The sequence below is a fragment of the Suricata suricatta genome, chromosome 6 (assembly GCF_006229205.1).
Source record: "Suricata suricatta isolate VVHF042 chromosome 6, meerkat_22Aug2017_6uvM2_HiC, whole genome shotgun sequence".
Lineage (NCBI taxonomy): Eukaryota > Metazoa > Chordata > Mammalia > Carnivora > Herpestidae > Suricata > Suricata suricatta.
Window position 1 is genome coordinate 64,231,812 of NC_043705.1, and position 20,006 is coordinate 64,251,817.

Here is a 20,006-nt window from a genome sequence, read left to right on the forward strand (position 1 = left end):
ATAATTAGTGCTTTTGCTTGAGAAAGATTTATCCATTCTCAAGGTGTGTTTCTGTGTCCATTGCAATCAGTGCTAATCATTTGGGTATCTGCAAACATTTGATCAGATGTTCACATTTTACCTCTAAAAGTATCAGTTTGAAATTCATCAGAAATTTTTAAAGTGTCAAGGAGCAAGAGAGCAAATATCCTAACATACATTCTTCTTGACCACTAATGCAAGTAAGATTACAGCCATAGAAAAGGCCAGTAAATGAGAAAAATGCAAATGTTCATCATATTCCATTGCTGTTTTGACACAGCAATTAGATTTGTGCAGAACAGCAAGATTGTTCCAATTCTATTCTCCCAAACATAAGTCTTAAAAAAAGAGGTTACATTTGTGACTGTAGCTCATGGAGCATCCAATCTGGCATCCTGAAAATCCATATGTAAGCCACACTTATATCTTAAACCTGTCAAACAAATAAATGTACAGAAGCAGTAATTTATGTACTTTATAGACTGTTTTGCCCTTTTAGAGCAAAAGCCTAATTTTCAAGTGTTGCTATTTTAACTTCTGGCAGTGCCTGGGAGATAACTGAGGTTCAAAATGTGAATTTTACAAGTAAAATGTGATTCAAAAATTGATTTACCCTGTTCTCACTACATGTGAGACAGAGAAGAGAAATGCTGGGTGTTTGTGAGCTTTAGGCAGGGGGAAACATATTGCTAAGTACAGAAGCCACGCAAAACTTTGCGGGTTTTCAGTTTAGAAGTGAACTTGAGCCTTTCCCAGTTCAAGATCTGTTTAGGGCCGGCAAAACATGACTTTCTGATTCAAAGAAATAAGGCTTAAAAAGGCTTATAAAACAGGCTCACAGGCTTCTTGTACATCAAATAGCTCTTACACAATGGCATTTAGATGATTTAAGTGTAAATGAATCAAAGACATATGGATTGCATTTCCCTTGAAATACGCATGGGTTTTAAAATGAAGGGAAAACATACTTGCCAAAATCCTTTTTGGGTTGTGCTGCATCAAAAACATTTGGAAATGACTTTAAATGTTTGGAAAAACCCCAGATACTGGGTTCAGTCACCCCTGGAGATTAAATCAGTGTCCTTCATCCAATGATAAGTAGGACTCTGTTTTGCAAAGACATTTCTTAAAAATGTCAAGTCCCTAAACTGACACTCCTGAAAACTGACTTTTTTGATGTTTGAATTGCTAATTCAATGATAGGGCCCTATTATGGAGTCTTCCCCAGAGACTAGGAATCCATTTTGTGTTATTTAAGCCCAGAAGCACATTTCAGTTTTGCTCAGTTTCTTAAATGTGGTTAAAAATGTAAGTTCTTTCTGTTGTGGAGGTAAAAAATTAGTGGTTCTTGGAGTCCAAAAGGAAATCAAGTTTTGAGCTGAATGAAGGGGGACTATATGATCAAGAAGATAAAAATGGAAAACTTGTTTTTTTTTTCCTTGAAAATGTATTCAGGCACAAGTTCTGACATCATCTGACTGTTAGCATACTTCAGAAATAAAAGGAAGGAAGGAGGGAGAGAGGAAAGAAAGGAAGGAAGGAAGGAAAACTGGATGGTAAAATATCTTTGGAGATAAAAAAGAGATTGTGAAAGAAATGTAGAAATAAATTAGATTTAACAGAAATGGGTAGTTTTGATGAAAACGGCAATGCAGAAATAAGAACAAAACACCAAGTACAACAAATTTTAAAAAGACTGATGCACAGGGAGGGGATATATTGAAATGAATGAAACATAGGTTGGCACAAATGATAAGGCATCAAGAGGAAGTAGAGAAGGGTGGTGCTGTGTTATTGGAAGAAAACGTGTTAGATGTTCAAATCGAGAGAAAAGAAAAAAAAAAACATAGAACAATACTCAAAGTGACAGAAAGCCTGCAAAGGCACTTAGTAGTTAGGGGAAGAATAATAAAAGACCATCTAAAACATGTGAGACGCTGTTATTTAAGTCTGTGCAGCCGAACAGCTTATATTAAAAATACTAGATCTGATTCCACATGCAGTTCTGATGTGAGAGGAAACAGCTTTCAAAATTGTTTAATGACCTCCTGATAGGAAGGTTAACGGGATTATCACAAGGTTCACTGGAGGATGGACAGCAACTCTCAGCATGCCCCTCACTCAATGTGTGATTCCACTATTCTCCTTTACAGGGAAGTGTAAAATCATTGTGTTACTCAAAGACATTAGTTAGAAAGTTGGCATACTTTTAATGAGAGAAGTTCAACATAAAAGGGAAGTGAGGGAAAGGAGAAATGGGGTTTTAAAACCTGGCTCTTTGAGCTTAATTCTGCCTTAACTATGGGGGTGTCTGGGGGACTGAACCTCTCAAGGTTTCAATTTGCTGTGGTCTCCTCTCACTTTTGACTGGGCCACTCACAACCTGGCAGTGAGTGTGACATTCCCTGCTTCTGACAGGTTATTCCTTCTCTATTCTGCTCTCCAACCACTTTTTTTTTTTTTTTTTGGTCAAAGTGAGGAAGTATTCCCCATCTTCCCTTCTGTTATGCAGACCAGAATGCAATACTGCTTTGCACGGTCGGTTTCCTGTGGAGAGTTAATGAGAAGCATCTTCATGAGAGCCTCCTTTTGGCAGTTGTGGTCTTAGTACCAACTGTGTGTGAGAGAATTTGGATGGGGAAGGGAATACTAAATACTAAAGAATACTCTGAGCAGTACTCATCAGTCATGGAATAACACAGATCATACCTCTTCTCTTCTGATGATCCATTATTTCACCCTAGACTTGTATTCTCTAACTCCTGAGAAACTGTATTAGGGCAAGTAGTGCCAGGTTCTGTAAAACAAACAAACCACACACAACAACCCCAGAATCTTAGGGACTTCACCCAATAAAGGGTTTTCTTTTGACTAATATCACAGTCTGTGTGGCAGGCAGCTTCCTATCCCATGATTCTGGAAGCCCAATTCTTGCATCTTGTGTTGGGATCATCTTCTAGGGCCTCTTCAGAGTCCACTTATGTATTGTCTGTATTTAGGGGGCTCCCCAGCAAAGATGAGGAAGATCACGTAATGCATTTTATGTCCATGACTGGAAGTGGTGGACATTACTTCCAGGACATGGCACTAGTCGAATTGCAGGGGATACTGGAAGAGTTATTTTTTTTCTAAGTGTCCAGGATGAAGAATTATGATTTGTGGGCTTTTGGGCAGTCTCTGCTACATTGACCAAGGGTTTTTTTCTTCTCTAATGCAAACTAATCTTTAATGGGTCTGTCTTCTCAGCATTAGCCATGTGTTCAGATATGTCTGAGTTTATGAACATTATTTAATGTAGAAACTGAGATATGTTATTTAAATATAGATAGCTAATAAATGACATAACTGGAATGTAACTCAGATTTTCCTGAATTTCAAGTTATAATCTCCCCATAAACTTTATACTTTGGGGCATGGCAATAGGGAGGAAAATGACTCCTTTACTGTGTACCCTTGAAGCCCTCAGATTTCAGAACGTCTCTGACCTCAAAGATTTGTCATGGGTAGTACTAGAGCTCGGGTATTTCAGAGCAATACTTATAGAGGAAATCTGAGTTTGATATCGACTCATATTGGTGGGACAGTGAAAACACTAGGAACGAGTGAGTGCTCTCACCTTGTTCTCCAAATTGGGCACAGTAAGGCCATGTCTAATGGCCTCAGAAAATATCTTTAATTCCTTGTCTTTTGGCCAGAAAGCGGAAGCAAAATACCAAGTGCAGACCACTGAGAAAGAAAGACAATATATGGGATTGAGTCTGGATTTCAGCGTTGCCCTTAAACCGTAGTTTTGTATTTTAGCAGCAGTGTATGGATTCATTACTTCAACTCTCAGATCCTCTGATTCTTGTTGGAAAAGTGGGTATAGTGAAACTTAACTCTTAAGGCAGCAAGGTAACAAGGGCACTATGCCTAACAAACAGGAGCCACTGCAGCCCCTCCACTGTTATTCCTTTTTCCCCTTTCGTTAATTCTGTTTCCAAAATGTGACATCAAGGGAGGGCATCATGGCGCCAAGATAATCATTCTGGATGCTGTGGAAAACTGATAAGGCAAAATGGTAAATTAATTTATTCATTTGTCAGTAATACATTTTTAATCCAATGTTCATTCATGTATCCATCCATCCATTTATTCATAGTTAATTCATTCTTTCATACATTCACCAAATATATACTTACTGTGGTAAAACACTGTGGTAAACATTGGGGAAAACAAAAAAAATAGCATGAACCCTGCTGTCAGGATCTGTGTTTTCCAGTGGAGAAGGCAGGCATATCTGCATGTCTCGGAAGTTATAAGGTGGAGCATGATAAATGACATGGGTGTTTAAAAATTAAGTACTGTAGTAGTACAGAAGAGAAAGGATAGAGTAGGGAATGTTAAAAGTGGAAAAGAATCAGGAGCATTTATGTTGGGACTTGAATATTGGTGGCTCTGGAATTTCTGATTAAGAAAAATTATAAAAATTTTATTTGAGGGGCACCTGGGTGGCTCAGTCAGTTGAGCATCTGACTGTGGCTCAGGTCATGATCTCAGGTTGCTGAGTTCAAGCCTTGCATCGGGCTCTGTGCTGACTGCCAGCTCAGCCTGGAACTTGCTTCAGATTCTGTGTCTCTTTCTCTCTCTGCCCCTCTGCTGTTAATGCTCTGTCTCTGTCTCTCAAAAATAAATAAATGTAACAAAAAATTTAAAAAATTATTTGAGTATAGTTGACACAATGTTATATTAGTTTCAAGTGCATAGCATCATGATTCAACTTCTCTTTATGTTATGCTATGCTCCTAATAAGAGTAGCTGCCATGAGTTATAACTGTATCATGGACTGTATTCCCTGTGCTGTGCCTTTTATTCCTGTAATATATTCATTCCATAACTGAAGTCTATATCTCACATTCCCCTTTACCCATTCTGCCCATTCCCACAAGCGTCTCTCCTCTGACAACCATCAGTTTGTTCTTTGTATTTATAGGTTTGATTACAGCTTGCTTGTTTAGTCATTTGTTTTGTATTTTGGATTCCACATGACTGGACTCATGTGGTATTTGCATTTCTTGTTCTTATTTCACTTAGTATACTATCCTCTAGGTACATCCTTGTTGATATACATGGCCCTTTAGTTGCATCTGTCTTGTTACAAATGATAAAATGTTCGTATTTTTTATGGCTTTGTAATAGTCCTGTGTGTGTGTGTGTGTGTGTGTGTGTGTGTGTGTGTCTGTGCGCGCATGCGAGCATGGGTGAGTGCATACCACATCTTTCTTTATTCATCTGTCAGTGGACACTTGGGTTGCTTCCATCTTGGCTATTGCAAATAATGTTTCAGTAAATATAAAGGTGCATAGATCTTTTCAAATTAGTGTTTTTATTTTCTTTGGGTAAATACCCAATAGTGAAATTATTGAATCATATGGTATTTTTAATTTTTTGAGGAACCTCCATACTGTTTTCCACAATGGCTGTACCAGTTTACATTCCCACCAACTTCTCCACATTCTTATATTTTTTATTTTAGCTCTTGTGATAGGAACAGGGTGAAATCTCACTGTGGTTTGGATTTGCATTTCCCTAATGATCATTGAACGTCTTTTCATATGTTTATTGGGCATATGTATGTCGTCTTTGAAAAAATGTCTATTCATGTATTCTGCCCATTTTCAAATAAGATTGTTGTTTTGATATCAAGTTATATAAGATTGGCAGAAGCAACCTATTTCTTTTGAAACTATGTTTACATAGCAAGAACACCAAATTTTCTTAGGCTGTATTACAAAAAATAAAGAGAACTCAATTTTCAAAGATGGCTTTATTCGCATATTTCTTATAAAAATTACAAAAATTAAATAGTAGACTTCATGACAAGCATAGAGCTCAGTGGGAAGCGTGAACTCATAGCCCTGAGATCAAGACCTGAGTTGAGATCAAGATTTGGATGTTCAATTTACTGAGCCACCCAGGTGGCTCTACAAAAACTAAAATCTTTTTTGTTTTTTTACAATTTTTAAAAAGTTGTTTTTGAGAGACACACACAGAGTGTGAGTGGGGGAGGGTCAGAGAGATGCACACAGAATCCAAAGCAGGCTCCAGGCTCTGAGCTGACAGCTATCAGTGGGCTTGAACCCACGAACTGTGAGATCGTGACCCAAGCCGAAGTCAGCTGCTTAACCAGCTGAGCCACCCCACGTGCCCCTACGAAAATTAAAATCTTATAAAACACTTATTCTCATCAGTTGCTGAAAAAATATTAATAATAATTATTATTATAGGTTAAATTAGTTAAGGGGTTATATTAGCTTGGGAATATCATATCAAAATACCATAAACGGGATGACTTACCCAGCAGAAATTTATTTCTCAGGTTGCCAGCATGGTTGTATGCTGATGAGGACTACTGTCCTTGTTTGCAGATGACTGCCTTCTCAAAATATCCTTGCATAGTAGAGAAACAGCTCTGATGTCTCTTCTTCTAAGAGCAACAGTTTTATTAGAGTAGGGCTCCACCCTTATGACCTCATTTAATTTTAATCTCACTTTCTTAAAGGCCCTATCTCCAGATACACTCACATTGGTGATTAGGGCTTCAACATAGGAACACAATTCGGTCCATAGAAGGAGCTGACAAGAACCTTGCCTCTTCGTGCTCTCTCTGCCTTGGAAACATGAGTATGATTCCATTTGAGAACAGATTGGAGAGGCATAGGAGCAGCACAGTCAGCCTTACCAAGTAATATCTCAGAATTGACACAATTAAAAAGCTCAAATGTACAATTCCAGTATGATTTGCATACTTGCCAAAGGCAATATCTATTTGATATAGTAGTAATTGATTCTATTCTTCCCTTGGAGGTAAATGTATAAAGATTCTCTTAAGGATAAAAATATAAATTATGTCATTTTCCAAATACTGGCTTTGTAGAAACTCCACACAACTTTTTACAGGTTAATAAATAATTTTACAACGCTTTTTATTTTTTTTTTCCTTGGAGGTCTTAGAGATTTTTGAGCCTATACAATTTAATCATGATTAATGGCATGTTTCTCAAAGACTGACATGCTTGGGTTATAGCAGTAAAAACAATCACTTTTAGTTGACCAAGTAGATAGGAACCATCTGAACTTTTACAAATCAAGAGTTAATTTCAAAAATGTGCTATCTTTCCAAATAAATCATCTACTTGGTAAATTTTTTGGCAATAAAATATGAAAAGGGGCTCCATTCTTTTCTTTAATTCATGTATCATGAGTTTAACTCATGTTTATTAACTCATGTATCATGAATAAAATCTGCTTTGTAATTCACATTCAGTTCTCACTCTACTTGTTTTATATTGAATACAGCTATAGTATACTATAAAAAGATTATTGGGACAGGAATATCTGTTGGTTGTAGACTATTTTTATGTCTCCTCAGTCAGAACTATCCCTTGGGAAATGTTGACCCTTGGGACATCACATTGTTGTGTCCTCTTTCCTCTAGTTTGGCATCTTCATGCATCTGAAAGGATGTTCCACTGAACAGTGATGACTCTGGAGAGAGAAAAGAAATCACAAATGGGCCAAATTCAATTTAAGAGGTTTGTGCAGAAGGAGGGGCAGGGTCAAGAAGGTACTTTGTGAAAATTAGGAAAAAGGTGCAACTTCCCCCTGGGTGGATACAGCCAACCCCATGCGAGGGGATGTGGTTTGGCTAATAGAGCAAAGGCTGCATTTAGTTCCCATTTCCCCTTTCAGGTGGGCAACTGCCTACAGTGGTCTTGGGCAGGGTAAGTTAAGGCCTAAACTGAGGAATCAGCTTCTAACACTACCTGCTATTGTACTTTACACATAGTAAATAGTTGGGAGATGATAGTTATGAATAGTATAATCATTATATTTGAACAGTACCCAATTGTTTGTGGAAGACCATATCCCAGAATAAGTTACAAGTCCAGCTTCTCAAGATTTTCTATTAATCTGGGAGAAAGGCATTTATGAGTAGCATAGTAAATTTATAAAATTCTCCTCTTGAAAAAGATGAATGATAATTCTAGAAAAAAAGGAAAAGGAATCGGTGTTATTTAGTCCATTTTATGATCTGTCCAGGTAAATTTGGATTTGGGATTACCTACATTTTTGTGTGAAATAAAATGATAGTTCCCCTTTCTGAAGTCAGTTAACAAGTCTATGCAAAACCAGAGCCTGAGATGACTAGTGAAGGCCCTTTTTCTCTTAGAGAATTCTTCAACACCTATGGAGACAAGTTTCAGTGTTTGCTTAAAGGAAGATACAGTGGTTTTCTTCTCAGGTCTAGGACTAGCTACATAATATTCAGAGTCTCCAGTGTAAAATGACAATGTGGGGGCCAGCGGGGTGAGGAAGGCAGTATCCCCTTTGCACAAATGAATGGGCACCTCCAAGGGACTCTGTGGTGGTGTACACTTAGTATCTATATCTGAGGTGGCCAAGAAGCCCTCTCCCAAACCTGGCCAAACAGCCCAGGGCCCTGCCAGCAAGCGGAAGGGTGGGCCTCCTACTGTTCCACCTTGAGATGTTGTGGGCAAGGGCTGGCCTATGTGTATTCAAGCATAGGCCAAGGAGAGTCATAAGAAACAATTTTGACCTTGGCATAAAGAATCTCATTTCATCAGATCTGGAAGAGAGGAAAGGGTAATACAGACAAAGGCTACTGCCTGAGAGAGAAGCAGTGTGGAACCCAGGCTTTAAGGAATACTAGTTAATGGAGGGCTCTGCTGATTGAGAAGCAAATGGTGAAGGTGGTTGAAGATAAGTCTGGAATGACATTCCTTCATTTAGTTATCATTTTTAAGTGCCTACCATGTCTCAGGCCCTGTGCTAAATGTTGTTCATACAATGTTGAGCAAAATCAGATGTGTTCTTTACTCTCATGGGGCTTACACCTAATGAAAAAATTAGGGTTCAGTTGAAGAGGTTCTTGAATGGCATTTGCATTCAGGGTTTCTCTGTAGACCTGAAAATCTCTCAAGTCAGAAATGTGTATCTTTGTCTCCTACAGCCCCTACTACTGCTACCCTGAAGTTTAAGTTCTTTCTTTCCTTTAAAAAATTGTGTCTTTTTCTACATTGTGTTTATTATATTGGTCCCCATCTCTCTAATACTAAGGAATAATATGTTTATTTTTAAATGTATTTAAAAAAATTTTTTTACTGCTTTCCACTCTTTGTTGTGAATAATAGTGAAGACAGGAATGTGTTACTGAGAAAATCTTTGCCAGAGGTCACTTGTAGTTTGGTTGATTGGAATTCAAAGTGTATTACTGTTAAATTTTGCTAGCCAGGACCCAGGATCATACTTAGCCCATATATGTATTTGTGTGTGTGTGTGTGTGTGTGTGTGTGTGTGTGTGTGTATGCAATAAGTACTATAAAATATAAATACCACATGGGAGACTTTTTATGGGAAAATTCACTCAAGAAATTCTGAGATAATAACATATATGACTTACTAGGGAAAAGTCTTTCCTGGTATAATGAATGATAGAAGGGACGGACCTCTTTTAGGTCATTTTCTACAACATGTCAGGGCTGCTATCTAAAGTGAAGAGTGACAGCTAAGATTAACCCTGAGGTATAGATGTGGCATGAGTAAGGAACAGAGAGGGGGATAGACAAAGCTGTGGAGGAAGGCAGAGAATAGGCTTACGGGGTGAAAGTGGGAGGTGCAGCAGTGGGAGACTCTGCACAACCAGAGGACAGTGGGTACCTGAAGCATGACAGACGTAAGGACCAAGAAGTTGGGAAAAAGGGAAGACATTAGGAAGAAAAGAGCCATCTTGATCTTATTTTCTGTCCCTGTGGTACTAACATTCTTCCCAATTACTGAAAGCCATTTTGGAACCATAGTAATTGGGTAACAGAAGCATAGCAGATTGAAGGACCAACAGTCTAAAGGTCAAAGGATAAACCCCAGTTCTCCCATCTACCAGTTGCGTGGCTTTGAGTAAGTTATTTCACTTCTCTGAGCTCTGGCTTCCTATCTACAAAGTGGGTGATACTAATGGCCTCAGACTTACATGATTATTGTAAGGAATACATGAGGCTATGTGTGCAGAATACAGATTGTAAGCTCTACACAGGTAGAGTTTTCCTTGTTCACTGCTGAATTCCCATTGCTTAAGACAGATCCTAGCACTCTTCATTCTTCAAACAATTAATGAATAAGTAGGAAGAGATTTGTAAGTGGGGTGGCATTTCAAAATGCCTAATCCATGGGTTGTCTGCAGCTGATGAAATTACTCTGATGGTTACAAGAAGTGAAGATTCTAAAAGAATGCGGTTGTCCGAACTCAAGTCCAAGCACTGGCACTCACCATTTTTTTTGTCACCATAGGCAAATTTTGGCCTCAGTTTCTTCTCCCATGAAATTTGGGTAATTATAGTACTCACTCATGGGATGACTGTGAAGATAAGATGAGATGCAAAGCAATTTGTGCCTGGCACATAGTAAATGCTCAGTAAATGTTAGGTGTAATGATGATGATAACAACTTTGCTATTGAGAGCAGTTCTCAGCACTATAGGAAGGTTTCAAATTACCCAAAGTCATCCTCTGCTTTTGCCAAAGCTGGAGCAAGAAGCAGTGCTCTTTGTGAATCTTCTTTAGCCCTGTTAGAAGGGTGTGTGTGTGGCCCCAAGTCTGGCAGGGACAGAGCTGAGCAGAACTGTTCACAGCAAATCTGTGATGATGATCTTCTCATCTGTCTCCTAAGCTGTGGGCGGCTCCTTCTTTGGGAAGCAAGTTATAATCAGAACTTGGAACAAGCTACCTTCCAAACAATGCTCTCATTGCCTTTTCTGCCATTTAATTAATGCCAGTCTAATTTTATAGAAAGTATATAAATATGACTTATGCATATCTGTACCTATATTTTTTCTGTGAGGCTTGCCATGAGGTACATAGCCACTTAAATCATATCCTTCTGATAAATATCTCTGGCCTGAATATTTAACATTATTTTTTAGAACCACATTTAGGGAACTTAGCAAGTGGAAGGATGGATATTCCTTAAGCCAACCTTCAAGTTATCATTTACTAGAACCAAAAGGTGAACCTCTTATTTCTTCCAGATTATATTTTGCTGTGGGATTTAGGTAAATTTCAGCTGATGGCACTCAAGATTCCTTTTGCTCATGCTTTCCTTCCAGTTTCTGTCAGTCTAACTCAAGATACAGACAGCAGTCTGTGGACTGCCTCTTGAAGGTTATGAGGATGGTGATCCCTGCATTCTGTTTTTAACTTTCATCTTAGTGCCTATAATTTAATCCAGGCCATGACTGAAATACATTCAAATCCTGAAAGAGTTGCACCATAACTCTTGCAGGTTTAGCACAAATAGGTGTAGTAGAATGATTGCTGAGCTTCTCTATGACTAAATTCGCACTGTGTCTGTAAGCATGTGCACCAGCAAGCTAATTTTATTAGAACTTTGAAGAACTAGTAGAAAAGCACTTTTTTTTTTTTTACCAAACATGGATTTAAAAAATTACACAGAAATCAGCATTGTCAAGTCACATGAAGTGCAATTATAAGCAGAAGGCTTGAAACCTGTTTTTGCTTAAAGCCTTTATTTGATTTAGCAAAAACAACAGCAATAAATTGTATTCAAAAGCACTTTTGATCCCTTTGCAACAGTATTACCAAGAGCAAGTTCTACGTAATATCCCCCCTTTTTTCTTAGGGTCAGTTTTTCTTAGGTTTCCCAAAGTATCCGAATCTGTGTTTACAGTTCTGGAGACAAAAGATCATTCAGACTCTAGTTACTGCCGAATACTGGTAAATTGGTATTCTTAGACAACTATTATTACACCGATTTTACATTTTTATTTTCTTGACATCTTCCTTGGAACCAGCAGAATCCCAAGAATTAAAATGCAAAACTGTGTCATTAAAATTTTTAACACCAACATTCCTGTTCCATTTTCCTCCTGAAATTTTTGGCTTTATTTCATGTTTCCCCTTTATTCTCATTTCCCTACAATAGTACTTTTAACATTTTGAGACCCTAGGTAGTCAGTGCCTACCGTCAATACTCAGTAGGAACACAGCTGATAACAATAGAGCAGTAAGTTGAGGACTACATCTTTGGCTCAAATTTCACCATAAGATTAATTCTTTTTGAATGGCTGTAATTATATTTGATTTTTTTCTGATACAGTCCTGTCATATAAGATCTAGTGTTGCATTGATTCTTTTCTCTTCTTTTGGCTTAATTACCGCCCAAGATATAGATGGCTTTCAAAATCCCCCATACCATTTTACAAACACAAATTCATATTTAGGGTCTACATGATGAAGTTTCAAAACTGTCATTTTGCTTTAGTGTTTTTTCAACAACCCCATCAGGTAGTCAAGGCAAGAGGGAGCATCTCTTTAAAATGATGACTGTGTAATGTGGACGGGTTAAGTGGCTTGTTTGTGGTTACCTCGTCAGTGACATGGCAGCTAGAAGGATTCAGCTCACCTGATCCACATGTACAAGATCCTCCTTATTACCCTGCACAGAGTGTAAATTGTCAGATTAGACAAACAATAAATAGAGGGCTGGCCAGTTTCCTGATGAGACGGCTCTAGGTAGCAAAGGGAAAAACTTGTTCCCTACAGTTTATTATGGCAAGTGCTGGACAGCTGGCTCCCTGGACACTCTCTTGAATTAGTCTTAAGGTGTAATGGTGATTTCAGGCATGCTAGAATATAGCATCAGAGACCTGGGGAGGTCCAGGTAGTGGACTGGAATAGCTGCAGCTATTAAATATCTAGGTCATCTTTTATAGAGGATTGTAATATATACTCTAGCTTCTGATTTCAGTGCTGCCAGAAAAGAAAAAAAATCCATCTTGCTAAAATGTAGTCAGACAGCAGTTTGTCTTTCCAAAACATTATTAGGTATTATTACAGAATGTGAACACCTTTCATTCCTGACAAACAGGAAATGTATGCTGCACTACTGGTATGTCAATCAGAGTGATAGCATCAATTTTATGGTTTTTAATTCATCCCCACCTCCTGCCGAGCCTTTTGCTCATCCCAAATTATGAATCTTAAAAGGTATGTGATTAAGAAGAAAAAATATGTCTCTGCCTGTGTGAAGTCCCTTGTGAAGAGCTTGGAGACAGATATTTAAGAGATTTGTAAAGCATGCCCTGACCACTCAGTGATTTGGACAAGTGACTTACATTTCCTGCAGCTGGGAGTGTCCCCTCATGCTTTTGCTTTAGTATTTTGCTAGCAAGTCAAGTAATATTTTTTATATGCACTGACACCTTTACATTGGTTAAGGAGCAGAAAGAAAATAAATAACATATTAAAAGCTGTATTTGTCAGTTCATGATGCTTCAGTTACATTTTCAATTTAGGTTTTCAGAGTCTATTTCTTTCGCTGTGTTTTTTTGTTGCTTTCGATATATATGCAATAATAAATATAAAGCCAGTTCTGGAGCTGAGCTTTGAATGCACAGTTCTTTTCTTCCTACCCCTTAATTCTTGTCTTCAATGTGTAATGACAGTGAAGAGCATTCCCAGTGTCAGTAGGAAGTGCGGCTGTTTATAAATAAATAAATAACGTGTGCTTGTGTGGGGGGTGTGTGTGTGTATATGGGGGGTTTGTGGGGTGTCACACACACAATTTCTTCTCAGCAGGGGGCGTGGGAGCCTGGGGGGTCTGAATCTGTCCTCCCATGCTCCTCTCTTGTTTCTGGTGAGGAGCCATCTTTCCTGTTTTTCCTGTGCAGCTCCACTTGACTTCATTTGCTGCCACAAACTCTGCAAATAGCACACACTTATTTAAGATTTAGGAATATCATCTGATGTTGCTGATTCTAAGGTGAAGCCATCGTTACCAATTGGTCAAGGTCAACTTTCCCTTTTTCTACCGACCACAGAGTAAATATTCCATCACTGACAGATAGCACATGATGACATATTTGATGGATCTTTAATAAGGACTTTGCTGTATGGTATCCTCCATGTTTAAATCACTCTTAGTCATTTCAGCCTTAGCTTTAACTTTTTAAGTGCCTAAGTGTTTTCACGAGAGTGCATGGAGCCTTGAAATAACCCAGGTGGCATCTGTGAAGGGTTTTCCATTCTGCTTTTACCACGATTTCTTTGATTCAGAATTGAAGTATGTCGATTCTCTTCCATGCAAGAAAGCAAATGTAGAACGTGAGCAACAGCTCTTCCTTTCCTGGTTGGGCACTAGCATAAAATGCTGTTTTGAGAGTGATGGTTAAAGTCATGTGCAAATGTGGCTAATGCAGCAGAACCTGCCGTACAGGAAGGCGCTGCCCGGAAACAAGCTGCCCTTCTCAGGAAGAAAGGCGTCAAGGATCCTGTCAGAGGAGCTTTCTCTAGGGGCGTAGCTACAGCTCTCTTTCTTTGGGTATGTGATGTTAGCATTTCCAAAAGTGAATTTATGAACTCTTTCTTACTTGCTTCCTATGGTAGCATGTCACCATGTTATTAAAGGCAAGGGCACTGAAGCTTGGAGAAATTAAGTAGCTTACTTTAAGGTCATGAAGATGGTAAGTGGCAGGGCTGGATTTTGAACTCAGGTTTTCAGAGTCCAAAGCCAGTGCCCTGTCCTCTTTCCTCTAGTTGCTTATTATTTGAACTACTTATGTAGCACTTTTTCTGTTTAAATTCTCAGTTAGATACTTGATTATGAATTCCTTAAGAACAGTGACATGTTTGTAATAGGGATTTGCACATGGTGTATGCTAAATGAGTATTACCTTTAGATTGATGAAGGAGCTGACCAGTTTTCCTCACTCTCCCTATATGTGCTAGGGCATTTAATTGTAGCACAAATGTTTACAGGCATTGGGGGACTTCTGTTGGCTATTGGGAACATGAGGTGATTGTTTTAGACTGAACTGTTATGTCCCCCAAATTCATATGCTAAAGCCCTAACCTCCTGTATGACTCTATTTGGAGATGAAGTCTCTACGGAAGTGATTAAGATTGAATGACATCATAAGGGTGGAACCCTGACCTGATAGAATTAGTGTTTTCATAAAAAGACACCAGTGAACAAGCTCTCCCCTCCCTCTTACCCCTCTCCTTCCCTCTTCCTCCTCTCACTCCTTCCATTTCTCTCTTTCTTTTTCTCCCCTCGCCCCCTTCCATGTCATATGTCCTGAGGAAAGGCCAAGTGAGGATATAGCAAGAAGGCATCCATCTATAAGCCAGGAAGAGTCTCTCCAGAAACCAAATCACTTAGCACCTTGCACATGGACTTCTAGCCTCCAGAATTGTGAGAAAATAAGAGTCTGTCATTTAAGCACTCAGTCCATTGTATATGTATGGCAGCTGGAGCAGACTAATATAGTAATTAAAACCAAATGTTATTCAAGCAGGCCATTATCCTGTGGGGGTGGGGGTGGGTAGAGAATAGCCAGAGATAATAGCCGAATTGGCTATATGCTCATGTGCTTGGTCTTTTTGGACTTTTCCTTTTGGAAGTGAGAGTCAGCGTTGTTATACCAGGGGGCCCAAAATGCCCTCAAAGTCGAAATGGCATCAGAATAGCTCAAACCATTTTGTACTGTTTAGATGTACATATGACACTATTTGAGTCTGCATGGCTGGGGGTGAAAGTGAGAATGATGGCCAACGTCTTCAGAGAGAAGATGAGAGTCTGTGTCTTGAAGAATGAATAGTAGTTTTCTAGAGAATAAGGTGAGTGAAAGTATGTGTTCCTCTGAGAGAATAGAGGTATAAGTGAACACAGTGGAATCTTGGATTCATTCATTATGGCTGGAGCTTAGAATGTACATGCAGAAGTTATAGAAGGTGAGGTTGAAAGGATAAAGCCCCAGTTTTTTTTTTTTTTTTTTTTACAAATCTTCCTATGTTAAGCTTAGAAATCAGACTTCAGTCTGCAAGTAACATGGATATCATAAAAGAATTTTAACTTCTGCAGTTATAGAACAAGATTTGCAGTTTAGAAATTTACTGTCAATGTACTGTGGAGATTGTACTGGAACCTGATCTTGGGCTAGGGTTAAGGGAATGATGCTGGATCATAAATTTTCTAGGAAAGATTACATAAAAGCAGTCATGAAGCTGTCTTTGATATGTTCTCCTTAAAGGACAGAACTCAAGTTTTCAAGCATTCAGAATTCAAGTAATACTTCCTTCTTTTTAAATACTTCCTTCTTTTTATTATGGCACTGGAAAGCTTATTTCTAGAAAAGAAATGACTTATTGTTCTTGTGGATACCACACATCATGAATGACACCCATGCTCTGGTCCTCATCAAAACCAGAGTGGCTCCAAAATGAATAAGCCGGTGGTCTGGTAAGAAATTCGGCATTCTCTATTTCTTCTTCTGAACACTGCTTGGTTTCATTTTTATGAGGTACCACATTTTGCTATGCTTTTGGCTGGACCTGTTTTAGTGTTCTTAATCCAGTGTTTCAGAGAGCAGTAAAAAGAACAAATGTAAGCCCTAAGCCCAACAGGATTCATAAAATATATAACCTCACCCTAGCCTGGCCAGGATGCTGTAGACTGGAACTAGTTGAAATATGGGAGAAAGTTCATGTTTTTGTGGTGTGAACTGGAATTTTTCTGTGTGCCTAATGAGTTTTAAAACAGTTATAAAATCACTAGTCTTAGACTCTCCTGAGAGTAACACATGTGAGAAAGCTGGACAACTTTGTCTTGTGATTATTGTGCTCATTTTTCCCTCTTCAAACATCAGTCCATTGGAGAGGGACTGTTCTCACTTCTACGTGTCACACGGATTCCTCAAGAAAACAGTGATGGCTGGTTATCATGACACACAGATGCTTTTCTTCCTGGGCACTTATTACCAAGCTGGGAATCTCGTCACCCCGGTCACCCTCGAATGCATTCGAGTCACCTTATGACTGCATTCGTACTGGCTGTAAGTAACTCTTTGACTCAACAGGGAACCAGGGCCAGATGGCCTGCAGACATGTGCTTGAGACGGTGGGAGCCTCATTTGTTCTGTTTCTTGTTACTTACTATCACTCCTTAGCTAACTACACAGGAGGTATCCACCCTGTGGGCTGCTTTTTGCCATTCATATCAAGATATAATGACAGTAATAGACTTTTTATTAACAGTATTGTTATGATGGGTTTCTTTTTGTTGTTGTTTTACAAACTGACTTTAAAAAAAAAAAAGGTGAGATATAAATAAATTCAACATTGTAAACAGGTCAGCCAGAACACAGATGTGTAAATACAATGAATGTTGCCCCATTCTAATGAAAAACCTTGAACTTATTCCAACAACAGTGTTATGGCTCAAAACTAATTTTATTTGGGAAAGACTCTTTTGAAATGTCTTCAGAGACTTTGCCAGTCAATCATAGAAAATCATCGTTCTCTGAGGGTGGGTTAGATCTTAAAAAAAATTCCTTGAACAAATAATTATTAGGTGCTTACTAAGTGGCAGGCAGTATACCAGGAGCAAGGCAGACATAGTTTCTGCCTTTGAAGACATTTAAGATCAAATCTGAGATGGATGTCTGAGCCCTGGATAATACCTTTACTGATAAGAACAAGATGTGACTGTACAGTGAATCTTAACTGCCTCGGATGACAATTTTAAAGAAGAGATTTAAAACATTTTGAGTAATGGCAGCATCTCTGGAATAACTCTCAAACATACTACCTAGAAGACAAACACTGACTTTTTATGCATACCGTACAGTGCTATAGAGTTTATAAAATATTTTATATTACATTATATCACTCTCTTCTTAGAGGAATTCTAGATTAGCTACTGTGTTTGAGTAACACTTTCCTGTAAAATAAATGATCTCTAGGTGTCTTCTAATTCAAAAATCGTCTGTGATTCTTAAGTCTGTATGTCCACACTTTGACACTGTATCACGGGTTCTTACTTTAGAATAGATCCCTGTGATATCTCTGGCTGAGGACCTTCCAACAGAGATGGGTGTCCATTGTCTTCTCTTGAAGGGGGCAGGCAGGCTGGGCATCTAGAAGCCTGGCAAGGAATGGGCTGAGATCATGGCTCAGCCTCAAGGTGAGGAACAGAGACTGAAGTTGAAGTCCAAGGTGAGGGAACTTTCCTGGGAGTGAGGGAGAGTCTGAAATGTCAGGTTCACAAGATCAATCAGAGCTTAAAGAAATCAGACTCAAAGAAAAATGTTGGCTAGATAGAGTAAAGAGGTTGAAGAGGCAGAACCGGGAACGCTGTCTGAAGAAACATGATTTCTTTGTATGGATGCTAGAGACAGAGTTCAGAAGCCATTAGAGTAATGAGCCAAAAATGTGAAATATTTTTTAAAATTGCCTCTTCCTCCTATAATCCTGTCGTGGTTAAACAGTGAAAATAAGAGGAAATGTAGCTCTGTTTTAAAACTTTACCTCATCACTTTTCCAACCAGAAGGTCATTCTTAAAAGAAAATGGAGAATGTTTATCAAATAGAACATCTTTGATGTTCTATCATGATTTCCCTGTAGAGTATGTATTTTTAGTTTGAAATTATACCTCAATTTTAATGTCATCCAGCTTTCTTTGTCTATATCAAAAATAACATGTTTATAAGTCCAGTTATTAAGATCTAGATATCTTCTGTAAAAATGTATACACAGTAAAAATTAAGAGGTTTGTTTCAAGAGTTTGCTGCTCATCCCCAAAAATTAAGTGGAGCGTTTGGTTATGTCAAAGCAATGCAAAGTAGCCTTTGGTGGCTTTAACTACATACACACAGAGAGGACACACACAGTGGGGGATGCAAAGGCGAGTAAAGTGTGAGAACATTTCTAGGAATTCTGAGTATGATAGAGCACTTTTGGGAAAAGCTTTTACTTTGGACCCAAACCATTTCACTTCCATGTTCAGAATTTACACCTGTGTTTTCCCAGCAACACTCATCCATGGCATAAGCTGATTGCTCAAGGTGGGATACAAATACAATGGATGCAATTATGTACAAACACGGGTAAAGGAAGCTGCTAATCATCTGTTTTAGTTTTCTAGTTTAGGTTTGGTATCATTTTCAACCCTGGGTGCATTTAGTAGCCATGTTTCAAACTAATCTAAAACTTGATTTTGCTTGTTTTCCTGTTATTTTTCAGTCTTTTTCTGGGCAATTTTTAAAGTATCTAGGTATTTTTCTAGTCAGCCATATTACAGAACTTTAGCACCAATAAGTCTGCTTTCAGGCCTTTTTGCTTTGTTGCTGTTGTTTTCTTTCCCTGAACAAATTTATAACATTAGGTCTCACTTTATCGAGAAGCTTTATTTTCCATCTGCTCTCCATTTTTGCTCTATTATTAGGCTATGCTTCTGGTATTCCGATCTTGCTTCATTTCCAGGACTCTAGTTGACGTCAGCGGGGAACCTAGGCAGAGGAGGAGAGCATAATACTGGGCTCGACTCCACAGGGTGTTTTGGGAAAATTGTCTGGTCTCTTTGAGGTGGGACTTCCGTTGGATGGACCCCTGTCTTTTTTCCTATAGACAATGGAGCCTCTGCATCATATTTAATGCAACAGTCAGTACAGGATGATATACTTGCTCAAGCACCCAAATATATTGACTTTCTGTTAAAAGGCTTTTAACATAAATTTTAAGAGATTAACAAAATACATCACAGACTACTGCTGAGAATGCAGGGATTTTAACTACGTTTCTCCTCCATTGATTTTAGTTAATATGTTTTAACCACCCCCTTATTTTACTGTACCTTTTAATTTGTTATTCATTTGTTTGAAACCAGAACTCTGCTGAGGCACTCTGGACCCACAGGAACTGAAATAGTTTGCCTTCATTATCTGGTAGACCTGCTCGAGTCTGTAGGCCCTGACAGAAACCACAAGACTGTACAAACTGGCAACTGTGGGTTTGTCTGTTCTCTATTGATTCTATTTCTGGAAAAAAACATGAACCAATGGGTGAGCCATGTGACTGTACAACTTACCCAAAGCTCTCATCATAAGGGAGATAGAGACCTTTTGCAGACAGGT

General features: G+C 38.6%; 3 long non-coding RNA genes across 5 annotated transcripts in view; 2 read left to right on the forward strand and 1 right to left on the reverse strand.

Moving 5' to 3' along the window:
- Positions 1 to 20,006, forward strand: part of LOC115294614 — a 273,223-nt gene that overhangs the window by 155,185 nt on the left and 98,032 nt on the right. Inside the window, exon 1 of one of the 3 annotated variants that reach the window (XR_003909994.1) lies at positions 7,505 to 7,595. The exons of the other annotated variants lie outside the window; for them this stretch is intronic. This is a non-coding gene — a long non-coding RNA (uncharacterized LOC115294614). Of the gene's footprint in view, positions 1 to 7,504; positions 7,596 to 20,006 lie in introns of those variants that run through there. 3 annotated transcript variants of the gene reach the window in all.
- The window catches only part of LOC115294618, a 41,425-nt gene continuing 28,429 nt past the window's right edge, over positions 7,011 to 20,006 (reverse strand). The window contains exon 3 of the long non-coding RNA XR_003910002.1: positions 7,011 to 7,548. This is a non-coding gene — a long non-coding RNA (uncharacterized LOC115294618). The remainder of the gene's footprint in view (positions 7,549 to 20,006) is intronic.
- Positions 15,086 to 17,127, forward strand: LOC115294616. The gene is made up of 3 exons (XR_003910000.1): positions 15,086 to 15,288; positions 15,588 to 15,713; positions 16,742 to 17,127. It is a non-coding gene; the product is annotated as an uncharacterized LOC115294616 (long non-coding RNA).